At 38.6% G+C, this 26592-nt stretch overlaps 1 protein-coding gene across 3 annotated transcripts in view; it reads left to right on the forward strand.

Annotated features, from left to right (window-relative positions):
* Positions 1–26592, forward strand: part of FBXO34 (F-box protein 34) — an 81149-nt gene that overhangs the window by 42906 nt on the left and 11651 nt on the right. Inside the window, exon 1 of one of the 3 annotated variants that reach the window (XM_029237362.1) lies at positions 17185–17299. The exons of the other annotated variants lie outside the window; for them this stretch is intronic. The gene's annotated coding sequence lies outside the window, so the exon portion shown is untranslated. Of the gene's footprint in view, positions 1–17184; positions 17300–26592 lie in introns of those variants that run through there. 3 annotated transcript variants of the gene reach the window in all.

Genomic DNA, 26592 nt, shown 5'->3' on the forward strand with positions numbered 1-26592 from the left:
GCCAGGTTGGGTATCATATGATACAGGAATATCCCTAAATAATAGTTGGAGTATCTGTAAGACAGTTATTAACTTTTTACTGTGCAAGTAGTAAATGTTGTAGAAAAATTGGAAATACAACAAATGAAAGGAGAAAAATTTCTTGTTGGGAAATCTTGTAATCTGAAAAAGGAATCATGAACTAAATCAAACTGAACTTCTGCTAGCTTTTCTCATGTTTTTATTTTGTATTTTTTTCTATCAAAGTGTTAAATATGCATAGTTTAAAGATTCAGTAGCTCTGTAAGACTTGTTTTGAAAAGCAACAGTTCTCCCACTTCATCCCTCACTTCTCCCTCTCTAGAGGCAAACACTTTAATTTCTTATAGCTGATTCTTACCTCTTTGTTCTTGCAGGGGAGTAAAAATTCTTCTTACTCTACTCCTAGGTTCTCTAGCTAGCGCCGTGTAAATGGACTGACAAGAGACATACTAACAAAGGAAAAGCATACACATTTATTTAATATAGGTTTTATGTAACATGGGAGTCTTCATGAGGAAATGCAGACCTGAAGAAGTGGTTTAGCTTGAGCATTTTTATATTGGGTTTGAAAGAGTAGAAAGTCTTGGAAGAACGTGATAGGACAAAATAACATGAGCTAAAGTTAGTAAACTGGGGAAACAAGGCCAGTTACTTTGAATTTCTCTCCTTGTCCTTCCAGCTTCAGAAATGAGGATCCTCCCTTCCTCAAGGTATAGGGAGGGCATCTCTCACATGAGGGTCTTAGGATCTGCTTCAGGGTAGAAGAGAAGGTCAGAGAGTCCTTCCTGCACCTGTCCTTTCTCAGATTTCTTCAGCTTAAAATATTCACTATGCCAAGGCACCGTTATTTTGGGGTAGCAAGTTCTGAACCTTGTCATTCTTAATAGCATTCTTGTATTCTGATTTCTTGATTTCTCACCTTCAAGTATTATCTCTTGATTTCCCATTATGGCAGATGAGGATTTAGTTCTTTTTCCACATACCCAGGTACCTTTTTTGTTTTCCTGTCTTGGTATAGATGTTCATAACTGCTTAGATCAGTATTCAGTGTTTACACCGAATACTGGAGGTGGTCCAGTGGTGGTCCAGTGGTCCAGTGGTTAAGACTCTGTGCTTGGTGGTCCAGTGGTTAAGACTTTGCGTTCCCAATGCAGGGGGCTCGGGTTCGATCCCTGATCAGGGAACTAGATCCTGCATGCCGCAACTAAAGATCCCACATGTGGCAACGAAGACCCCGTGTGCCACAACTAAGACCTGACACAGCCAAAAAAAAAAAGTATATATATATACACACACACACACACACACACACCCCTTTAAAAAAAAAAGAGTGAATGTGCTATTCACAGTTAAGCCATGTAGTAATCTGTGAACACTTTTACTTTTCTGTACAACGTTTGGTTTTCCCTGAAATTTATATTTTTCTTTGTTGCCTACTTTTATATTAACTCCTTTCATAGTTCAAATTGCAACTTGCTCAACTTTCCTTTCAGGATTCTGACACTTCAGGTGTTCCATTAGCTTCCCATCTTCCTGAAGGTGTGCTCACATCTGGACTGGTTGCCCACTGTTTTTATGCATACTTATCCTGGGACTTCCCTTCACCAGCATCTTGGGGTTACTGTTTGCCTCTGTGTGTTGGATTTCTTGTTTTCCAGATCTCATATCTTCCTGTGTCTTACTTTGTCAGAATGTATTCTCCAGTAGCTGCCTGAGAAAGGTTTTTGGGAGTTTGATTTTTAATCACCTCTGAGACCTTGAATGACTGAATATGTCTTACTTTGTCCTTACTCTTAATTGTTTATTTGGCTGGCTATAGAATTCTAGCTTGCAGATCTTCAAGGCATGACTTCATTGTTTTCTAATTTCTTCCATGTTTACTGCATTGCTTTTGAAGCTGAAAGCCATTAAGTTCGTGATTATTTATATGATCAGTTCTTTTATTTCTAAGTGTTTAAAATTGCACAATAATATACCTTAGTGTGAGTTTGGTTCCCTCCATTGTGCTGAGCACTTGATGAACCCTTTCAATCTGGGAACTGTTTTGTTGATGACTTTCTCCCTTTTTTCCTTTTTATCCCCTCTTGAACTCTTATTATTCAGATATTGGACCTCCTGGACTAATCTTCCAGAATTCTTATGCTATTCTGTTGAGTTTTTCATTTCAGCGATTACATTTTTAATTACCAAGAAAGCATGCTTGTGATCACTTTCTCTTTTTTGTCTTTTTTTTTTTTTTTAGCATACTCTTCTGGCTTCGTGTTTGTAATATTTTATCTTATGTTTCTGAAAATATTAATGGTGTTTTTCTCCCCAGAATTTTCTTCTGCCTACATCATCTCTATCAGGACTAGCTATGTAATTTGTAGGGCTGAGTACAGAGTGAAAATGTGGGACCCCTTGTTTAACATTATTAAAGCATTCCAAGACAGCAAGAGCATAGCGTCAAACCTAACATGGAGCTCTTCCAAGTACAGGGTGCTATGTGACTGCCCAGGTCACGTGCCTATGAAGCTGACCCTAGTCTCTCTCTCAGCTTTCTTTTTCTGTTTCCGTTTCTATTTTTCATACTAGAGATGTCTAACAACTCTTGGCTGTTTGCTAATATTTAAGAGTGGGATCCTAAGAAGCTGACTGCGAGCTCTGAACATGCAAGTAGGACTTATCAATTGTGTGCTTTGAGGTAGGATGATCTGTCTGGTCAAATTTAGTTTGGGAACTTTTCAGTATCTTTATATTTTTCCTTGTAGACTAATCACTGGTCAAATTCCCCAGAGACATCCCTTCTAATCTCCACTGCCTGGAAGTGAAGGCCTGGCTGTCAGCCTTTTGGGAAAGGTATTGATAGAGGGGAGGGAACTGGGGTCAGTGACTAGTACTAGCACATCAGAGACAATTGTTAAATTTGCAGGAACTTTGCGAGTGAGTTGCTACATACTACAATTATTAAAGGTTATGTGGATTTATAATTAAATGTTATATTAAAAATTAATAAGTACTAAAACCCCACCACTTTCTATGTATTGTATTACTTTTTTTTTTATTGTGGATGCTCTTGAGAGTATGTACGTCTGTCTGTATGGTGGGAATACTATGTAGTAATAGACATCTCTTCTGAACTCTGCATTCAGTGACATCATTTGGTAGCTTGAAGCAGCTATACTAGTAAACAGCAAACATTGCAAATAACTACACTTGTCCTCCCGCCCTCCAAACCCCAGCCAGCTGTTAAACGTTTATTTACCAACACACTATGGACTGGAATCTAGTACATATGTTAACTTAAACTGCCTTCACCTTACCTGGTGATTCCTAGTCCATATAAATCTCTGTTTATTTATAAACCTCCGTAGATTACCTTCAGTCTTGCAAGGGTGAGGGAAGGGCATTTGTCTGCCTGCCTGAGAGAGTGAAAAGGAATCTGAGAATTGCATTTCAGAAAGATTTTCTGTTAATTCTTCCCATTTATCCCTGCTGAGCCCTTTGGAGAAGTATTCCCGGAAGCTTACCTTAGGATTCATTTTCTTGGGTCTTTGGGTCCTTTACCTTTTAATCATTTATTTTCCAGCTTTCAAAAATTTGTGGCTGTAATCTTCAGTTCTCTTCATCTCTGTGGGTTTATATCTTAAAAAAAAATTATCCCTTGGTGTTTGGGGAAGGATCAGTGAATAGCTATGTGTTTAGTCCACCATCCTTACCCAGAAGTCTCAGATCTAATTCTTGAAAAAAATAGGTAAATAGATTCAACAATTTAAGGGAGTTCTCAGTAGGCTTAGCTAGTCTCCTGTTGGCTTGCAAATCATATATAAATGCAGTCAGGAAAAAATTCTACTGATTCTAGAATACTTTTCATTTTCATAAAGGAAGAAGTTACCATCTGTAAGTAGATGTTGAACCAGATGACCTGCTGTTAGTTTTTGATATGGATGTGTGGGGACATAAGGAAATACAGAGCAGTTTCAGGTCACATACTTTGGTATTACGGAGAATTGGAACCACAGTACCTAGTTGTCTCAGATTCTGTAGCCATTCCAGTTGCCCAAGTGGCTGGATCTGGAAACCTGGTCACCTCATCCACTCTGCAGCAGACGTTTATTGCTCACTCATCTAGTGAGTCTTCCAATCTTGTGACTTGTCTCCATTCTTAACTTATTTTGCTCAAATTCAGTGTCCTGCTTTCCCCATTAGATTTGATGTGTTTGGGTTGGTTAGACTCTCATTACCCTTAATTTCACACCAGGCCACCTCACAGTCCATTAAGTTCTCCTTTGTCGATTGATTGATGGATGGATGGATGGATGGTTGCCTTAGGTCTTCATTGCTACCCACGGGCTTTCTCTCATTTTGGTGGCTTCTCTTGTTGCGGAGCACGGGCTCTAGGTGCGTGGGCTTCAGTAGTTGTGGCTCGCGGGCTCTAGAGCGCAGGCTCAGTAGTTGTGGCGCACGGGCCTAGTTGCTCCGCGGCATGTGGGATCTTCCCAGACCAGGGATCGAACTCGTGTCCCCTGCACTGGCAGGTGGATTCTTAACCACTGCGCCACCAGGGAAGTCCCCTTTGTCTATCTATTGATGGTTACCTTTTGGTTAAGTCTAGAATAGAAAAGTGTTAGGATACCAGTGTGGCAACTGAAGTGGAGGAAATTGTTTGTAATCTCTCAGGAGGGGGATGTGGGACTCTCAGGTACTTCCCCTGGATTCATCTGTCGAGAAATGCATCTATTTACATATATTTTTAAAAAGATTTTTGTGGCTCAGGACAGTTGTGGCTAAAAGGAACAAATATCTGACAGGATATAAAAGGAATAAATATTTGACACTGTGCATGTGAAATTATATTAGATGTCCAGGTGAAACTTCTTGTTCAAAGCTGTGAAGATGGTAATAATTTCTAAAGACCGAGGGTACAGCCATATCCACTTGTTAAATATTGCTACTAAAATGGCTTCTGGTAACTGCTGCTTATTGCCCCTTTTTTCAGTCTTCAGTTTTTTTCTCCTTCCCTCACCATCTTTTGTGTTTTAATTAGAGAGTTTTTCCCCCTCTGTTTATGAGATACAGGTCAGGCACTTTGTATGTCCTAATGGCTGGGGCGGTTTTATTTTGGTTATTTGTTAGTTTTTGTTTTTTAAATCTGTTGTAATTTCTGGTGATCTCCTGCCTGGGAAGAAATGCTTCTTTTTCTCAGGATGGCTCAGGGGGATTAGGCCAGGTTTTTTCCATATGATTATATGCTCTCTACAGAGAGTCTGAAAAGACTTTTTTTTCCTGGGCTTTGAACTTTATTATTTTTTTTTAAATAAATTTATTTATTCATTTATTTATCTGTTTTTTTTGTCTGAGTTGGGTCTTTGTTGCTGCGCTAGGGCTTTCTCTAGTTGCGGCAAGCGGGAGCTACTTACTCTTACTTGCGGTGCGCAGGCTTCTCATTGCGGTGGCTTCTCTTGACGCAGAGCATGGGCTCTAGACGCGTGGGCTTCAGTAGTTGTGGCTCATAGGCTCTAGAGCACAGGCTCAGTAGTTGGTGCACGGGCTTAGCTGCTCCACGGCATGTGGGATCTTCCCAGACTGGGGCTCGAACCCATGTCCCCTGCATTGGCAGGCAGATTCTTAACCACTGCACCACCAGGGAAGCCCTGAACTTTATTCTTATTAAAAAATATTTCATGAGTACGACTATTAAATCATCTTGAATAACATATTTAATTAACAAGGCATCTTATGTGAAACAATAAAATACTATGAAATTGGGACTGTTTTGGGGTGTGCAGGTCCTAACTGTCATGCTTGCCATAATCTCTTCCTCAGAAACTGACCTCCATTTTCCTTGTCATTGCCCACAGCATGCATTTGAAATAGGAAATCTAAAAATGAGGGACCTTGTTGGTATGGTTTGGGGAGAATTGTGGTAGCATTATGGTACCTTTAATAAAAGCTCATTCAGGCGGTGGACTTTGTCTAGGTGATAGTGATTGCCTGCTTAACCAGCAGCCTCAGAGGAGCTCCTTTTCTCAGCCCTAGATGATAAAGCAGTTAGCCCTAAGGTAGTGGTATAACGTGGAGCTGCTGCCACACTTCTCACATCTTTGAAATGCCCCTAAGCTAAGTGGTAGGGTGAATTGTTTGCCAAAGTTACCAGCAGGTTTTTTTTTTAAATTTTTCCTGCCTCCCTTCACTTAGTGGACACTTATAAAAAATGAGTTTTAAGATGAGAAAGTTTAAAAAATTTTTATGTATAGTCATGGTCTTTAACTTTTGCTAAAACTGAGTTGCTGTTGAAATAGCAGATGGGTGTGATAAAAATGGGAACATGTCAACTGTAAAAAGAAACCAGTGCAGATTAAATCACAATTAAAAATATCTATAATATGATTCACTAAAATGTTTTTCCTTTGGGTTAACTATTGTGTCCTCTTTTTAGTCATCTTTTTTCAAAACCAAGGAATGAAAAAAAAAATGGATACAGAGAAAATGACCAAGGGTGGCTTTGAAATTTCTTCGTTCAAAGATTTTTAGGACATGGGGTTTACACAGTCAAAGAATCTTGAAAACAAGACTTGCAGGAACAGGCTGATATGGACTTTTTGCTTTTTCTATTCAAGTTGTCAAAAAATGGATTATACTTATTAGCAGTATCTGGTCCTCTTGTAAGGTAAGGAGTATCAGAAGGATATTATCCACAGAGGCCTTAAAAATGATGCCTTATGTCCCTTGTACCAGTCCCCAAAGTATTGTATACCTAGTATACTTGACCTTTTGCTGAGACAACTTGCAACATTTCTAATTGGTCCCAGTGCTTAGCTCAGTGCCGAGCCCCAGTAGGTGTTCAGCATTTGTTGAATACAGAAATGAATCAATACCTGTTTCCAAACTGGTGCTTTTCATAGCCCTTCTTTGTAAAGCTGCTCCAGGGATCTGTCAAGAAAACTAATCCAACCAGCCTACTTCTCTTTGAAAAATCCTTCAGTGGCCCTCATCTCCTTGAAGTTTTGCTTCTCAGACTTTTTTCCTTCTAAAATTATTTTTGATATTGTAAAGTTAACATACTGTGGTCAGAAATTCAAACAGTGTTGAAAATAGATGTGAAAAAATAACATGTCCCTAACTCACCTTCCAAAATATCCAGTTTGCTGGGCATTATATATCTTTCTATGTATTTGGCAAACTGTATATAGTCTTTTCAGTTTTGTTTGTTTTACACCAGCAGAATTATGCTAAAATATTAACACTCAGCTCCTTCCCCATTGGCTAGGGTGAACTGTTTAATGTCATGGAAATTAATCTTTTGTGTATATTGCAAATATTCTCCCAGTTTTTTGCTTGTCTTTTAACTTTATGGTGTCTTTTCCCCAAATAGATGTTTAAAATTTGTATTTAGTCAGATATGTCAATATTTTGTGTCTTTTGCTTAGGAAAGGATTTACTTCCCACTAAGATTTTAAAATTGTATTCTCATAATTGACAGTATTGAATTTTACAGTTTACTCAATATGGCACTTTTAAGTTTTTATGGTATAGTAGGCATCTACGTTTTCACTCAGATATTTGGTTTTCTCAGTTTATTCAAACATTCTGCTTTTCCCACTAACTATGCATCTCTAATATTGAGGATGCTGTTATCTTGAACTCCTTACCTGTTTCTGCTCTACTGCCATACTGTTTTGGTTACTATAGTTTTAGCATATGTTTTGGAGTTTTTATGTTTTTCCCACCTCAAATCTTATTGACTGTTCTCTTCCATTTACTTTTTAAATTTAGATGTAAATCACATACTGTAAGATTCACCTTTTTTGTCTTTTAATTTTTTTTTTTTTTGGCTGCGACACATGGCATGCAGGATCTTAGTTCCCCAACCAAGGATCAAACCCTCACCCCCTGCAGTGGAAGCATGGAGTCTTAACCACTGGACACCAGGGAAAGTCACCTTTTTAAGCTGTATGGTTCACTGGTGTTTAGTGTAGTTACAGAGTTGTGCAACCATCACCTCTAATTCTAGGACATTTTCTTTCTTTCTTTCTTTCTTTCTTTTTGGCTGCTCTGTGTGGCTTGTGGGATCTTAGTTACCTGATCAGGGATTGAACCTGGGGCCACAGCAGCGAAAGTGCTGACTCCTAACCACTGGATTGCCAGGGAAGCTCCTCTGGGATATTTTATCACTCCAAAAAGAAATTCTATGCCCATTAGCAGTCATTTCCTATCTCTCTGTGCTCTCTCCCCTTCCACTGCCAACCAACCCTAGGCAACCACTAATCTACTTTCTGTCTCCATAGGTTTGCCTATTCTGGACATTTCCTACAGATGAAACCATGTAATGTGTGACCTTGTTTTCTGACCTATGAGTCTTTCACTTAGCATTAATATGTTCAAGGTTCATCCATGTTGTAGTACATATCAGTACTTCATATCTTTTTATGGCTAGATAATAATCCATTGTATGTATATGCCACAATTTATCTATTCATCCACTGGTGGAAATCTGGGTTGTTTTCCCCTTTGGCTATTCTAAGTAGCTCTGCTATAAACTTTTCCATACAAGTATTTGTTTAAGTACCTGTTTTAGGTACATACTTAGTAGAATTGCTGGGTCATGTGGTAATTCTTTTTAAGATTTGTTTTGTTTTGTTTTTAATTTTAATCTTTTATCTGATAAGTTTTTGTACTATTAAACCAAATAGTTTTTAATTTGATTGTTTAACTTGAAAGCCCCATAACATATAGTTTGCAAATAATGACAGATTTTTGTCTTTTCCCTCAATGTTTTAATCTTTTTTTATAATATGATGGCTGGCATCTTTATTCTTGGTTCTAAGAGGAAATATTTTTAATATTTTGCTGTTGTGTATGCTATTTCCTATAAACTTCTGGGAGAGTGCTTTCATTAAGGTAAAGTTTTACTCTATCCCTAGTTTGCTAAGAACTTTTTAAAATCAGGAATAGACGCTGAATATTATTTTCTTTTAAGAATTTATTGAGATGTGGCATCTCTCCTTTAAACTGTTAATGTTTTGGGAGCATTGGGCTTGGTACCACTATTTGCTTTGGTTGATTTCCTGGTTACTTCAATGGATTTTTCTTCCCATCCAGACCAATCTGAAAACCAATCTGAGAACCTCTGTTCTGGAAAATCTGTAGTGCCAGGTTCAGTGATGGTGTAGAGCTATACGTGTTAGAATACACTGCAGCATGTTTATTTTCTTCAGTTCTCTTATTCCCTTCATTTTTTTCTTGTAAACTAAACAATTTAAAATCTTGTTATTCAGAGTTAAGAAACACACTTCTTTACATGTTTATAAATGCACTCCATAATTGCTTCTGCTGCTCCTCCTACCTTATTCCTGATAAAAAACAAAGCTACCGAATGCTTTGAATGCTTTGAAATTACATCTGTTCCTAGGGCCCTCATTACCATAGTAACAAGGAGCCAACTCCATTGCTTTTCAAAAGGACCTAAGACAATCCAAATACCTTTTCATAGATTAGACCGCAGGCCTGCTCAAGGGGGTGGCTAAATATCCTCAGCATACACAAAATACAACTGAGATAGTTTGTAGAGGAGAGGAAGTAAAATCTAAAATCCCCTGAGTTGAGGTTCCATCACGTTACGAAGACTCCAGACAAATCCTGATGGGCTTTACTTTCTACCTGGTGATGATCAAGTAGCTTCCTATTAAGGCTCATTAATATGACCACCCCACTCCACCCCCAATCCACATTGGTAGAGGTCTGGGACTAGAGAATCAAATGAGGCAAAGGTTAAAAGTGATATTTATCTAGTTTTTGGCCACACCGTGTGGCATGCGGGATCTTAGTTCCCTGACCAGTGATTGAACCCACACCCCCTGCAGTGGAAGCTCAGAGTCTTAACCACTGGACCACCAGGGAAGTCCCCAAAAAGTGATTTTTATTTTTGGGCCAAATTGTGTAGGTGGGGCCCACAGGTAATCTTTGGTTTAAACATGTTGTGGTTAGATTTTTATTTTTGGCTGCGTTGGGTCTTAGTTGCTGCACACAGGCTTTTCTCTAGTTGCGGTGAGCGGGGGCTACTCTTCATTGAGGTGGGCGGGCTTCTCATTGTGGTGGCTTCTGTTGTTGCAGAGCACGGGCTCTAGGCGCACGGTCTTCAGTAGTTGTGGCTCGCTGGCTCTAGATTGCAGGCTCAGTAATTGTGGCACATGGGCTTAGTTGCTCTGCGGCATGTGGGATCTTCCCGGACCAGGACTCGAACCAGTGTCTCCTATATTGGCAGGCAGAATCTTAACCACTGCGCCACCAGGGAAGTCCTGTGGTTAGATTTTGAAGTGCCTTGCCACCCGAAACATCTCCCCTGATTTTATCTAATCTTTTAGCTTATGAATAGAATTAAAGAGCTTAGGAAAATCAAAGTATAATTCATTGTGGACTAGCCAAATAATTTTCTGTATGGATAATGATGACCAAAAAAAGCATAAGTTTAATTATTATCAGGAAAACAGGAGAGTTTGAGGTGCAGGATAGAAAAACCCCCAATAATACAAACTCTGGGGAGTATTTTGATATTAAGTAAAACATCCTAAAGCAATTGGTATAATTTTTATTCAACAGTATTGAGTGTCTGTAACATATGGTTTGGGGCCTGGTAGATATAACAGTGAACAAAATTAAGTCTTTTCCTAGAGCTGATGTTCTAGCAGAGGAAAGATGCACCAACATAGACACGTCAGGAGGGAAGGAGAAAGTGCTGCAGAGAATGTAAAGAAGGGGTAAAGGGAACAGGGAATGCAGGGGAGTAATACTCCTTTATGTGGATGGTCACAGAGTGTCTCTTGAGAAGATGACATTTGAGCAAAAATGTGGAAGAAGTCAGAGTGACACAGGTAAATATCTGGGGGAAGAAGCAGAGGGAACAACAGCAAGTGTAAAGGCTCTGAGGTGGGGTTGTGCTTTGCGTGTTTGTCAAAGAGCAAGAAGGCCAGTCGCATTGGAACAGAGTAAGCAAAGGGGGGAGAGACAAGTAAGGAATGAGAGATGGTGGGGTATCATCGTAGGGGAAACCATTGAACGGTTTGGCATTGAAGATGATATTGTTGAATTTCCCTTTTTCCTTATAGGATCACTTTGGCTGCTGAGTTTGAGAGTAGACCATATGGGGAGTAAGAGTAGCATTGAGAGAGACCAATAGGAGACTCATGCAGGTGAAAAATGCTAGTGGTTTAGCAGGGTAGTAGCAGTGGAGGTAGTGAACGGTAGTTGCATTTTGATTATATTTTGAAGGTAGAGCCAATGGGATTTGCTGATGTGGTTGTGAGAGGAAAAAGGGGGTCAAGGATGATTCAAGGGTTTTTGGCTTTAGCAATTGAAAAAAGGATTGATGTTTACTAAAATGGGTAAGATTTTGGAAGGGTGGTTGTGGAACGTGCACAAGGAATCAGGATTTTGTCTTGGACGTTTTGAGTTTCAGATGCTTATTAGATATCCAGGTGGAGATTTAGAAAAGTCAGTTTACAAACCCGGAGCCCTGGAGAGAGGTTGGGAGCTGGCCACTTTGTGCACTGTGTAGGTTATTTTTAGAAATGTTAGACTGGGGGTGGGGCACTTAAGGTGCCAGTTTCCAAACTGTTTGAGGCACCCTGAGGCATCATAGCCAACTTGGGTCTCTGCAGGTTATTTTCAGATTTCCAGGAAAACATTACAGATGGTGCATGTGCTTGACGTGTGTTTTTTTAAAGTTTTAAAAAAGGTGTTTGAGTTGTGTGCATGTGTGTGTCCTGTGCTGCTGGGATCAACTGAGTGCAGTTTTGTATGTGCACCTAGTGTTTCTCACAGAAATCCTACGTAAGCAAACACGAAATTCATATTTTATTCAATTTGTTCCCCAGTATATCAGTCAATCCTGTATAGCAGAGCTGATTTTACTTATTTAGAAGTTCTTGGAGGGTGGGGTAGAGAATCTGTCCTGAAAGGTAGAGAACCACTGCCTGAAGGGCCAGGAAAGGACTGATGGGTATTTGTGCAAAATGTCTTTAAAAAGCAGTTTATTTCAAAAATTCTTGCATATTTTGCATTCTTTCTCTAATGTATTATCCCATTCTTAAACCTTAAAAATGGTTCAAATTAATGCCATGGAGTAACATTTGTGGCAAGAATGAATGGTTAAGTAGGTTCTTCTCTTTCAAGTTAGTATACTATTCAACTTTGAGATAAGATGACTCTCATAAAATTAAGGAGAGTTGAGTAGTATTGGATGCAATCAGACATCTTTAGAAGGAACATAATCTAGCAAATGAGCAGTTAGAGAGATTTAGAACCGTCAACGGAACTAGTTCAAACTCAGAAGGGTAGGAACACCTAGGAAGCTAAAATCCATTTAGTTAATCAGCTGAAGAAAGTATGTAATAAATGGAAGTTGATTAGGCCTTAAGGAGGAGCTTAAAAACAAAAATTTAAGCCATGTTTGTCCAGCCTTTAGGAGAGAGAGGGGTGGGGGAAGAGGCTGAATCTTTCAGTGTTGAGTGAACTCTTTGCTGGGGGCGGGGTGGTGTGTAGAAACTGATTATAGCTTGGTTGAATTCTTCCTTAGATTCTTCTTTCTTTATTTTTTTCATGTATAACCCAAACCTCCTGGTTTAATATCAGAAAGAGGGGACAGTATGAATGGAGGACTCAGGTGTTCCAATTTCTGAAATTGGAATTTTGATCCCCATTACGACTTAATAAATTGACACACTGATTTATAGTATGAGCTAGCCTTGGGAGCCTTGTTAACTCAGAGCACCGTGATAAAGGTGGGTTTCTGGTCCTCCATCAGTGTGTGAAGTTATGGCTAGGTGGTCATCTCATGATTCCTTTGTGATTCTCAGGATTTATAATTCTAGCACTAAGGAGGTACTATTCAGGAAACCAAATAAATATCACACAGTATTTTGTTTTGAGCATGAAATAAAAGAATTGCATGATCTTAAAGGATATTTAACCAAGTTTTGTGTTTCTTGAAATTTTTGAAATACTCTGTTTCTTTCTATTCAGTATTGTTTTGGAGAGTCACTGAATTTTCTTTGTTTCTGGGCTTTGTGGGATGTGAGTAGACATGTGACGGTGGGATAGAATTAAAATACCTGTGTAACTTTTTTTAAAAGGCATTTGGGATTTAAAAAAGAAAATTTCACAATAATTTGATTTTTCTAATAAAATTTGCCTATTTTAAGGGGATTTTCTCTTGATTAGCCTATTCTTTGTTCCTCTAACTACTGATGACCCTCCCTTCCCTTCCCCATCTTCCCAAATAAGAGCCTGTGGAAGGCATTTATCTATAGTTTTGATTTGTGTGTTTTCTGTAACCATTAAAGAAATTTAGAGCTGAGTGGCATCAGATAGCCATGATGTCACTTTTCTCTTTCTATCCAAATTAGTTTTTAGTATTGAAATCAGAGGAAATACTGTGCACTTAGGCTAACAGTGAGTGACCTACAGAATAATCTACCTATTTTTAACTTGATTCCTGGGTATTCTTCCTTTCCCTGTATTATCTCAATCTCTCCTTAATTTTTGTGTGTGTCATAAATATTCTTCTAAAATTTGTTTCACATCTATTTAGATTATTTCAGGAATGGGTTGAGCACATACCAGGATCAGAGTCAGTGTCCAAAAAGACCTTGCTTTTTGTGCCATTTTTCTTCTGTGTGTTATCCTGATAGTCTCATCTCATTTCTGGATTTGTCATGTAAATGGGCACTCATATTCTTTCTAATGGGTTTTATTTATTACATTTTTGTTTCATGATACAGTGACTAAACATAGCTTTCTGAAATCTTATGCCTATATATATCATTAGTGCATGATGCATATACTTCTTGCTTCCCTTTCCCTCCATAGATAACTTTATGTATCATATGCTTTATTCATCTGTCTCCCACTTGGAACACAGGTTTGATGAGAATGGGAATTTTTGTACTTGCCCACTGCTGTATCCCCAATTTCTGGAAAAGTTCCTGGTACTATCTACTATAGATGCTCAATAATACTAAGTGAATGAATGAAAAATCTGTTCAATAATTTAGCTGTCAAACTGTGAGATTTGAATAAAAGGAGAAATAATTGCTTGAACATTCAAATTAGAGACTAGAAATTGTTTTACACTTGTGATGTGAAATGGGAGAAAATTCACCAAGGTTTAGGATTGGTGAAAATTCCCAAAGGTAAGGGGCCCAATCTCTTTACGTCCCTCCAGATGGTAGGAGTTTGAGTGCAACTACCAGTGTTGCCGATCTGGATGAGGATGGGCCTACCTTTTTTGTAGTTTTAATCAAATCACTGTAGTATATACTTATATATTAATAGTTTTTCCTATGCGGCTCTCATCCTCTGTTTTACTGAATAACTTCTGGTCTTGGAGCAGTGTTTTGTAAATTTGAGGAACATGTGAATCCCATCCTAAGGAAGAAATTTATTGAGGTCCTTCAATATGAGTAGAATTGAAATTTTTGTAGGGAATTCCCTGGTGGTCCAGTGGCTAGAACTCCACATTTCCACTGCTGAGGGCCTGGGTTCAATCCCTGGTCAGGGAACTAAGATCCCGCAAGCTGCATGGCACAGCCAAAAAGAAAAAAATAATTTTTTTTTACATTACATTATAATGTAGTTAAAATATATAATGAACAAAATTAGTAAACCTTGTATGCTTCTAGATCTTAGGCAACTATAAAGAGCAAATAGGTACATAATATATACAATACTTCAATATTATTTTGATGTTAGTTTGAATAAAGTTTGAAAAACTAAATTGATACATGCAATATAAATGCTGACATTCAATCTGCAGATTCTTATGTGTTTGTCGTGTTTTAAAGATATGTGACTGTGATAACTCACTCTCAACTTTTTCTCCATTTGAACTGCTGCTGAAACCTTTGTTCACATTGTTTGGCTTTCATTTTGCCCTCATTAAATTAGGGTTTCAAGCACATGGGAGCATATCTGTAGGTACTAAATAATTATTTTCTAAGCGAATTCAGGAACTGAAGAATATTCTATATGATTATGCTTTGGTGTTTAATATTTTTCTCACCTAAACATTCCACTCTGTAGAAGTAAGAATTACAGTGAGTGTTACTCTCCATGAGGGCATTGTTATGTGCAACACTGAATAGACTGATTTAAAGGGTCTATTTATATGGGAACCTGGGTCTAGCACTATCACCTCTCCATAAGTTCCGAGGTAATGCAGGTTAGCTTCTGGTTTGCCCCTGGGTAATTTTTAGTTCTTTGCTAATCACTGTAGAAGATTTTTCAGATACTCAAGGCTCTTTCTCAGATTGTCTTTTACTATGCTTTTTAAAACTGGGAGGGAAGTGTTTAATACGAGATGAGACTGAATGTCAGTTTCTGAAATAAAACATATTGTAGAATGTTTTCATAAGGAGGACTTGGTGAACCTCTTTATTTAAATCTTTTATAACTTAAAATGTGTTTAAAATTTTTAGTGTGTCAGAAAATGTTGACCTCTGAAGTAATGACTACATCACTACTGTGGTCTTGAGCAAGTTTCAGTTTCTGGGCTTTTATCTCCTTTTTCAGCACAGTGGTGGCAGGCTGTGAACTACAAAAACACTGAGGAATATGAAGTTTGTGGTGACGTGAGGGCCACAAGGGGATAGGTGGGCATGCAAGGATTGGGGAGAAAGAAGGAGCAGCTGGTACAAAGGCCCCAAGATGCAGATGCGCTGAGGAACAGAAAGAGGACCAAGTGAGATGTTTGTAAAAGTGCTTTGTAGATACAAAACATTCCTTACAGCTCAGGTGCTGTTATGTTTAGGGAAGATGTTTGTTTTCTTTTTCCAGTGGGCTGTGTTTGTTAGCTACAGGGCCATCTTGCCTAGGGAGTAGGATCCTGCTTTGAGGATGGAAAGCAAGAGTTGGACCCATGTGTCACAAATTCAAGCAGTTTGTGAATTAGGATTTCTGTTACTTTATTTGTGCTAATAATCTTTTATATAAGATTGGGCAGTAGGAAAGAGGAATAAGCTTATTACTAGAAATTTTGGGGGAGGGAGTTTTGTATCATTTCTAACTCTTACCATGTTTGGCTTTGCTTGCTGTGTATAGTTTTGCATCTATTATAAATCTGATCTTGGGTGTCAGTTTTTCCTTTGTGGTTTGGTTTGTTAACAGTTGAAGTACCTAAAGGTTCTGGGTGTGAACTCTGCATGCTTTATAACTAATTTAGAACCAGGGAAGTTAGGGTTTTCTATTGAAGTAATTAAAGCATTGTGATATATATATATATATATATATACACACATACATAATACACACACACATATAAACTTTATATATATAAAAACTTACACAGAAATTACCAAAACATGATAATAGATGGAAATTTTAAAAATTTCTTGGTGTCTTCTTCTTTTCTAGTTTGGAAATTTATTATACATTTATTATACATTATACATTTTGTTAATGCTGTTTATTATACATTTTGTTAATGCTGATGTTGGTTTGGCTTTTTTTTTTTCTTAATCTATGTAAACATGACCTTAGACAGCTGTGTTTAATATAGTAAAGAGTCATGGGGAGACTTTACAGTGTTTCTTGTTGGGGCTTAGTGTCTATGTATTTTAGTATTTAAAGGATGTGGTTTGGGGCTTTGAAAATGAGAAGGAGGTTGCCTAACTCATAGCTGAATGCCTGCATATCTAGATTGTTCTGTCCTGGAGGTTATTAGTAACATGAAAGTTTTTTTTTTTTTTTAATTTCTTTCCATTAGTCTGGTGTGAAAAAAATGAAAGTTGTTTTTATTCTAGTTAAAGTGACAGTATTAAGTATTGTGGCTCTGTGTGTTTGCGCATGGCTGAGAGTAGGATTTTCTTTAAAATCTGATGTTGCATAGGAATGTTTTAGGTAACTAGAGTGCTGGAAAAAAGCTGCTGCTCAAGCCAAACTGATTTTTGCTTTGCAGAAAAGTGGCGCGGAGAGTCTCTGTGTCTCCACCTTATGAACGTCCCATCTCTGAGAGAGCAGGGTGCTAGATCAGGAAATGATGGGTGGAGTTGCTTAATCGCATCAACTTCCTGGGCTGCCCAAGCATTGATTAGTCAGACACTCATAATGTTCCATTTAAGAGGTTCTTGCTGATTGGCTGGTTTCTTTTAAATCCTTAGGTTTGACATTCATGCTTACGAAAACCCTTGCCATGTGCAAGGCACTTTGCTGCATGCTCTATGAGAGATACAGAAAGGAGTAAGAGTATTCTTACCTTTCAGGAGCATACAGTATAGTAGGGGAGATGAAGACAAGATAGACCATGGTAAGTGTCCCAAGGGAGTAGTTCTGGGAATTCAAGCAAGGCTTATAGTAACCATTGATGGGTGTGGGTGGGGCTGTGGATGAGACCTGGGCAGGGAAGGGCCCAGTTGGGTTTCAGTAGTTCCTGTAGGTAAAGAGTGACAAAGATGTTGATAGGTAGGGAAGAAAGGTCAAATGGCTACTGTGAAGGTGAAGGAAAAAGTAGGAGGAGGCAGGAGCTATTAATCATAAGCACTGAGATTTCCCCAAAATTCTGTCCAAAATTGTTCATGTGCGTACTCTGGCATTTTTCTGGGCCAGAGAACTCAGACCTTTTCTCAGATTCTGAAAAGGATCTAGGGTCCAAGAAGATTGAGAACCACTGTGCGGAGTTATCAACCTTAGATGACTGAGAGGATGTTGAGGCTTTGTAGAGAAAAAGGAGGTCATGTGGAACAGTTTTCCTTGTGGGAGGTAGGGTGGGATTTGGGGGAACTGAGCTTTTGAAATGGTCCCCCTAGGGGGGCAGGTTGCCTTGTCAAACTAGCAAGTTAGGTGGGTCCATTAATAACCCTGTATGACCCTGAAGGGCAGGTGTTTTCAGGAGCTCCTTAACATTATTTCCCCCTTTATTTGGAGTTCAGATTGATGAAGATGTGGGAGACGAGGATGCTACTGTAGAATAGTTCTGGCATTTACTTTTCATGAAGCTCTTCCTGTGTGTAAAGCGTTCCGTGCTTGATCCAATGGGGTATTTATAAAATGTCAGACAGGGAATTGCCCTTAAGGAGTTGATGGTATTGTAATGCTTTTCCTTTGGCTTTGTGTTCAGCTTGGATCTGTGTTCAGTTATCTTCAGGTCTTTGACCATTTCCTGGGCAAAGAGAAACATTTCTATTAACATGAACTTGAAGTGACTTTGGTCTGTGACAGTTATAAATATACTGTACTTATAATTAGGAACCTCTGTACAGCTGATTTAGTGACTTCTGGACAAATCATTTGACTCTTCTATTAATTGTTATATAAATGTATGTGTTTGTATACACACACATGGCCTCGTTTAAAATACTATGAAGCACATTTTAAAAATGACCTAGTGGGAATTCCCTGGCCGTCCAGTGGTTAGGGCTCCACGCTTCCACTGCAGGGGGCACAGGTTCGATTCCTGGTTGGGGAACTAAGATCCCACATGCTGCATGGCATGGCCACAAAAGACCCAACACATAGTATTCATTACACTTAGTTGGTCAGCTTCCACATTTGTGAAATGGGAATAATAAATAATAATAATAATTTTATGTATCTCATAGAATTGTCCTGAAGATGCAACTAATACATATACATACATAATCAAGTTCTTTAGAATAGTATACAGCTTAAGTACTTAATAAATATCAACGACTACATTATTAATAATAACATTTTAATATTAATACTATCATTTCCCCTGCCCCATGAGTGAATGTGGAGCGACTATTGTTGTAAAAGAATTTGCAGTAAGATGTCTTTAAATAGTAAAATTCCCTATGTATTTATTTAAATATTTAATTTATGTTTATCTTTAAAGTTGTGGAAGTTAAGTGCACTTATACAAGGCAGAGTCAGATATTAATTAGGGTGCGCATTTAGGTTACAGCATGAGGGATTGAAAGCCATATTTGTTTAATTAAGAAATGGGTTGATTGGCCTTGACCACTGTTGTCTTTCAGTTCTTTTTTATTTGACTGCCTGTGTGTTTGTCTCCCTTTTCTTATCTTTTTTGTGCCTTCTGGTTTATTTCCTGTTCAGTTTTCAGTAAAGGGTGTGGAGTAGGGCAAGAAGAACTTATGTTGGTTGGTGCCCTGGGTCTGAACCAGGAAGGAGTGCTGCGTCAGACAGCCTAGGGCTTAGTGGGGATGGACTTAACAATGATCCCTGCAGAGCTGCCCTACCCAGGGAACCTGTGAATTCCACAGTTTCTCACTCCAGATCAGATGGTATGCAGCTCCAACTGTGTGTGCATAATTAACATTTCTGGGCTCATTCATCCATTGTTTCCAAGTGCTTCCATTTATTTATTTCTCCTCTTGATTATGAGAAAATTTAGTTGTGTAACAAAAATACAGAGCTAGAATGATAAAACCCCACTTTGCCATTGCCCAGCTTCAGCAATTTATCACCTCATGGCCAGTCTTGCTTGATTTCTACTCTGAATCTCCTCTTCTCCCCCGTCTTGTTTTGAAGACATCATATCATTTAAGCTAAAAAGATTTTAGGATGTATATCTAAGGGATGAGGACTTAAAAATACATACATATATGTTAATTTTTATGGTATGTCTGTTTGACTGAGGATCCACATATTTGGTTGATTGGTTGGTTAAATATCTTAATGTATAGGCTCCCCTCTTCTTTCTTTCTCCCCCCAGGCCCCCTCCCATCTTGGAATTTGCTTGAAGAAACCAGTCTTATTTTGTTCTGTAGTTTCCCCTCAATCTAGATTTTGCTATTTTGTATTCCTCAAGTTTTTAGCATATTGCTGTCTCCTGCATTTCCTCTGAGACTGGCTCTAAAGGATTAACCAGATTAGAATAGATTTTTTTTTAAGTGTCTTTCCCGCCCCCCCCATCAGGAGCATGTAATGTCGGGTTGTGTTTCAGTTTTGTGATGTTAGCAGCTACTGATGATCATTGCCTAGATCCATGAATTCAATAAAGTTTGGAAAATGGTGACATCTATTTCTATCATTCCTGCTATTTATTTTAAATCAGAACCTGTCGGGAAATAAAATTTAAGGCATTTAATGGCTTTAAGTGTATTTTATTTTGAATAAATATTTATTTGAATTAGTATTCTCTCTCTGACTTTGTAGCAGTGGTTAAAATATAGTGCATGATTTGGTGTTGAGATGTGCAATATGCTATATTGGGTAGCTGATAACTTCAGAATGACTTCAGACCCATGTAGTTCATTCACCTAGTTAGGAAATTACCTTAGAGTGCTTAAAATATGTCTGCTTAGTATAGTTAACTTTGGTATTACTTACTGAAGACCTTGGTTTCAAAGTTGTGCAGTTTTTTTGTAAAACTGTAGAAGGGAGGCTTGGAAGATGATCTGATTTTGTTGAGTTTTTTAGTCCTATTTCATAACTGCCACGTTTTAGATTTGAGTATTTTTTGTTTGTTTTGTTTTTATTTATTTATTATTTATTTATTTTTTGGCTGCATTGGTCTTCGTTGCTGTGCATGGGCTTTCTCTAGTTGTGGTGAGCGGGGGCTACTCTTCATTGCATTGTGGTGGCTTGTTGCAGAGCACAGGCTCTAGGTGCGTGGGCTTCAGTAGTTGTGGCTCGCAGGCTCTAGAGCACAGGCTCAGTAGTTGTGGCTCACGGGTTTAGTTGCTCTGCGGCATGTGGGATCTTCCCGGGCCAGGGCTCGAACCCGTGTCCCCTGCATTGGCAAGCGGATTCTTAACCACTGCGCCACCAGGGAAGCCCTACATTTGAGTATTATTCACTCATTTGTGGGGCCCACTTGGTATCTTTGATGACCTTCCAAATATTCCTATTAATATTTATAATATGACAATATTTTTGTTTATGGAAAGAATTAATTTGTTTATTAGAAAAAAACCAGTCACCTCATTTGTATTTCATTTAAAGCAAGCAGCTGAAGCTAGGGACTAGAGAGTGATCTAAGGCCTAGTAGTCTGAGCAGCTCAATGAAGCTCATGAGAATATCTGTGGTGGGGTTAATAGGGGAGGTTTTCTTCAGTAGATCTAAAAGTGACCAGATAATTAACTTCTTTCCTCTCATACATTCTTACTGACTTTCTTCTGTACTCTCTTCACATCTTGTTGTCAAGCTCAGTGCTCCTGAGGTGAGCCAATTTACCTTACTATTCATAGCTAATAAGTGTGGTTGAATTTTTTCTTCAGATACATCTGCAATGGAATGAACCTGATTTTTTCAGTAGTTTGCCAGATGGATCTTCAGCAAGTTAATTACCTAACTCTAAAGAGTTACCTAACTCTTTAGAAAATAATGGTATCCCTTTAACAAATAGCAGTTTTGTTTTCTGAGGCTTCATCTTGCCACTAATACTTTGTTGGATCCAACAGGCTATAGCCATCCAGTTGAGGTGCTTGTACAGTAAAGATGGATGTTACATTCTCACTCTGTTTTCCAGATTCAGGCTGTCTATTTTGGAATACATCATTCATTCAAATTCAACAAACATTTTTTTGAGTAAAATTCTGGGCAGCAGTGGTAAACCAGGCAGATTAAGGGTCCCTGTCCTTGGGAGCTTACATCTTAGTGAAATTATCCGCAGAGTTCCCCAGGTCAAATTCTACATAAATTTCTCTTTTGCCCAATTGTCTGAACATGCCCAAAGCTGCTTTTTGAGGAAAGTCAAAGAGAGTACCTTTGCAAAGAGAGAGTAGAATACAAGCCAGGTTTTAAAATTTCACAGCACAATGTTATCTTTGCTGGCTACGAGTTTGGTATGTAGAAAATAATGGAGCTTCTTTCACTAAACAAGACTTGCTAGTGATTTCTGCCTATTATTTTCTTTTTATTCTAGGATTTTGTGCTGAATTGCAATAGGTTTTCTTAGTTTAGATTTTCTGAAATAATATTTCTTCTCTCTTCCCCCCTCTGCCCACCTTTAGTGTTGGCTAGTAAGATTAAAATTTATTCTGATATTATTTGGTTGATCATTAGCTACTTCCAGGCCTTTGGAAAGTAGCTAAATGTAAATGATTATCACATATCCTGTATTTTTCAAGATAATCTCAATTTCAACTGTTTTGTTCCATTTTTGGACAAATTTGGTTTTTAATTTAGACAGTAAGGGGTCCTTTAGGACAGTCCTCTTTAACCTGAATCCATGGACCCTGATGAACTTCAGGGAGGTGTGGTTTGTAAATCTCCTGAAACAATGATGCCAAACTTTGTAGATAAGTGCCCTTTACTCAGGAGAGGCCTCTTTATTTTCATCAGAATATTCAAAGTGCTTATGGGGACTGCAAAATGGCTAATAACCACTGTATTCTGTATAAAAAAGATTTTAATTAATAGGAATGATGACATTTTTCCCTTCCAGACATATTTTGCAGAAAGTTAGAAGACTGTCCAGCTGTTTACTATTGGAGCAGTGAGCTCTTGAATCATTTGAAATGTTCTTTAGCGCCATCTTAGGTTATACAGAGATCAAATTGAAATAGCTTTCTTGTTATTTTTATTTCTTGTTATTTTTCTTTTATGCGTTCTTAAAACATCACACTTTAACCTGTGAGTCCTTACACTTACCCCATTGTTACGGGCTGAATTGTGCACTCCTCCCACCTGCATCTTTTGAAGCCTAACACCCCTCCCCCCTCCAGTACTTCATAATGTGACTGAATTGAGAGGGGGCTTTTAAAGAGGTAATTAAGGTAAAATGAGGTAGATAGGGTGGTCCCTAATGTAATCTAACTGGTGCCCTTAGAAGAAGAGGAAATTGGAGCACAGAAGAGAGACACCAGGGACCCGTGTGCACAGAGGAAAGTCCGTGTGAGGCTACAGTGAGAAGCCGACCATTGGCAAGCCAAGGAGAAAGCCCTCAGAACAAAGCCAAACCTGTCCGTACCTTGATCTTGGACTCCTAGCCTCCAGAGCTGTGAGGAGTAACTAACTGTTCTGTTGTTTAAGGCACCTCGTCTGCGGTGTTCTGTATGGTAGCCCTAGCAGATTAAATACACTTATGATGAAGTAGCAGTTGAGTGACAATAAAAAGTGTAGCAAGGCAACTATTTCTCTTTGTCCCAGTGCATTTTGGGACAAGTGATGAAGTGTTGTGTATAGCTTCACATAATCTAGTGCCTGAAAGAGATGGTACGACCTATGAAATCTCAATAGAACATATTAATTTCTATTCTTATTGGTCTTATTCTTTATTGATTTGTTTTATCCTTTTACAATTTCCCGTTTGCCCATGGTTATATCTTAATGTCAGTCTCTTTTATTCTCTAGCATTTCTCACTTTATGGAACTAATTTTTATAAGTAGGTCTATTTTAAATCAACACCAGAACAGTATCTTTGTGTATTCTTCTGTGTGTGTTGTGTACAGTCATTCCAGCCCAGCCTTATTCAGTAATGTCATCTGTCCTTAGGCCTCTGTTCCAGGCCACCACACTTACATTCAATTTTTGAAGTTTCTCTTTGTCAGAAATAAATTTAAATATTTCTAATGATGCCTGCTTCTACTGCTAACTTGATTCGATACCTTGGAAACTTTTAGATTTGGAAATGAGTGAAAGGCTAAGGGAACGATGTGTTTCTCAAATTTGCCATGAGGGCAGGAGTTCTATCAGTTTTGTTTAGACTGAAGCCCCATGGTCTAGCACAACACCTTGTTTCAAGGAAAATTAAATATTTGATAAATGAGTAGATTAATTTTAAGTAAGGGATCAAACCCAAGTATCCAAAATTGAACCCATAGCCCAGATTCTGCTGTTTCACAGACTTCTCAGTCTTTATTCATGACACTGAGAATAAGCTTGTTAAGGAGTACCTACTCCATCCACGTGTTCCTCACCTGCTCTCTTCCTCATTGCACAGTGTGGTAGGTAAGAGCCTGGCCTTTGGCTCCTGACTCAGTGCACATTCATGCTCCTCGATGTGCTTATGTGATCTTGGCAAGTCCTTAACCTCCACACCTCTACTTTGGGTTCTTCATCAGTAATTGGAGATAATAAGAGTATACAATTTCCAATTTTTTTTGGAAATTATGAGTTTAGAACAATGCCTGGCACATAGTAAACATTTTAAAGCTGTTAGAGCTAGTATTATCCTAGAGTAGAAACAGATTATTCTCACATATTTGTATCTTTTATCTCTAGTTCTACATTGATTTCTTTCTCTAGGCACAAAACCAATTCACTTCAAATAACCAAATCTTTGTCATCAAACTGGCATGGTTGGGACTTTCCTGGTGGCACAGTGGTTAAGAATCCGTCTGCCAACGCAGGGGACACGGGTTCGATCCCTGGTCCGGGAAGATCCCACATGCAGCGGAGCAGCTAAGCCCATGAGCCACAACCACTGAGCTTGTGCTCAAGAGTCCGCAAGCCACAACTACTGAGCCCATGTGCCACAACTACTGAAGCCTGTGTGCTTAGAGCCTGTGCTCTGCAACAAGAGAAGCCATGACAATGAGAAGCCTGCGCACTGCAATGAAGAGTAGCCCCTGCCCACTGCAACTAGAGAAAGCCTGTGTACAGCAATGACGACCTAACACAGCCCAAAATAAAAACAAACAAATTAATTAATTAATTAAAAAAAAAAACTGGCATGGTTTTCGTGGTGGTAGCAATGTAAATTAGCGTTAACCTGTTTGGAAATGGTTGGGCAAGATATATCCAGTCATAAAAATAGTGACACTCTGATTCATGAATTCCACTTCTGAGAATCTTCTAAGGACATACCCTTAAATGCTTAAGAGATTGTATCCATGAAGATGTTACGTTATAATATCCAGGGCTGGAGGGAACGGTTTATTATATTCTGGCACTTACACATTTACAGTTGATGGGTCTGAAGACCGTGTAATAACATGGAAGATATTTGTGGTGAAAAGTAAAACATTGTATGTACAATATGATTACAACCATGTTAAATAAATACATACATCCAGGAATTTCCAGAGGATAGGGCTTATAAGGGCTCTTTTAACCCCCTGACTTCTTTTCAGATTCTGGATTTATATAAAGCTGGTTCTAAAGGCCCAAAGTTAACCCTGAAATTGAGTTCTTTATATCTTGTTATAAACCATTACCTTTCTTCCTATTTGGTTTGGGAGCTCCAGATTTAGTTACATTCTGCAGAATGGGATTGGCTGTGGGGTTGCAAAGATGAACAGACCCTCTGTGTACTCAAGGAATGGTTTTATATGAGATGTCTTATACAAGTACATAAAACCCAATATGTAGTTTTTGTCCAATAACGTGACAGTTTGGGCTCCTTGGTGCCTAAATGGTTGGTTGGTTTTCTGTAGTGTAGATTTCTCACTTTTACCCCTGGAAAAATACTCATTTTTAACTTCAGTACTTAAACTGGCTTCAGTAAGCTCTAATAACAGCCTCAAAGCAACAACTTTTTCAGTTTTCTATTGACCATAAACTTCTTTTCTCTACAAGTGGTAATTCTTAACAAAAGGTACTTTAACCACCCAGTGCAGACTGCTACTTCAGTCTTGGTTCAACAGATTCTAGAGGGATGTGGTAGAAGGAAGAGTAATTACTAAAGAGCTGGGCACAGTCAGGACTGTGATTTAGGCTTATTTCTTTGATGAACACTGTGGGTCCTATTTCTGAAGTAATCCCCCACCCCTTCCACCGCCACCCAGGATTGCTGACAGAAGCCTTAACTTGCCAGTTCATTTGTCTGCATTGATAATGCAAGCAAACTCTTTTGCTTGATGCCTTAACGTTTGTTACCCTGAAGTTTTACTTTTTTTACCTTTTCCCTTCCTGAGGGGATAAGCCATTTTAAAATTCAGATGTCTAATACATAAAATAGATAACTAATAAGGATCTACTGTATAGCACAGGGAACTCTTAATACTCTGTAATGACCTATATGGGAAAAGAATCTAAAAAAGAGTGGGTATATGTATATGTATAACCAATACACTTTGCTGTACAGCAGAAAGTAATGCAACATTGTAAATCAACTATACTCCAATAAAAATTAAAAATAAAATAAAATTTAGTTGTCTGTAACATTGTTAATGGGCCAGCTTGTGCCCAGTGGGCTATGTTAGGTGCTTGGCTCAAGATCAAGGCCCGAGACTGAGTGGTGTGAGTACATTGGCAGTCAAGCACAGTGTGTTGCTGCATTTATTTATACTTGAGAATTAGTTGCTATTCTCTGATTTTTTCATATGAAATGTTATTTGGCACCTTAATGGATTTTTGAACTACATTCACTGTTGGCCTTAGAATCTTTAACATTTATTCCCTAAAGGGGATGACATCCTTATGTCTGAGTTACATTTTGATCAAATAGGGCATATGTTAAAGCTCTGATTAGTTCTTTGAAAGTACTGCATGTGCAAATGATATCAAAAATTGTTGCCTTAAAAGTATATAAATTCTGGGCTTCCCTGGTGGCGCAGCGGTTGGGAGTCCGCCTGCCGATGCAGGGGACACGGGTTCGTGTCCCAGTCTTGGAAGATCCCACATGCTGTGGAGCAGCTGGGCCCGTGAGCCATGGCCGCTGAGCCTGCACGTCCGGAGCCTGTGCTCCGCAATGGGAGAGGCCACAACAGTGAGAGGCCTGTGTACCACA

The sequence above is a fragment of the Monodon monoceros genome, unplaced genomic scaffold (genome assembly GCF_005190385.1).
Source record: "Monodon monoceros isolate NGI ecotype Baffin Bay Population unplaced genomic scaffold, NGI_Narwhal_1 Super_Scaffold_21, whole genome shotgun sequence".
Classification (NCBI taxonomy): Eukaryota; Metazoa; Chordata; class Mammalia; order Artiodactyla; family Monodontidae; genus Monodon; species Monodon monoceros.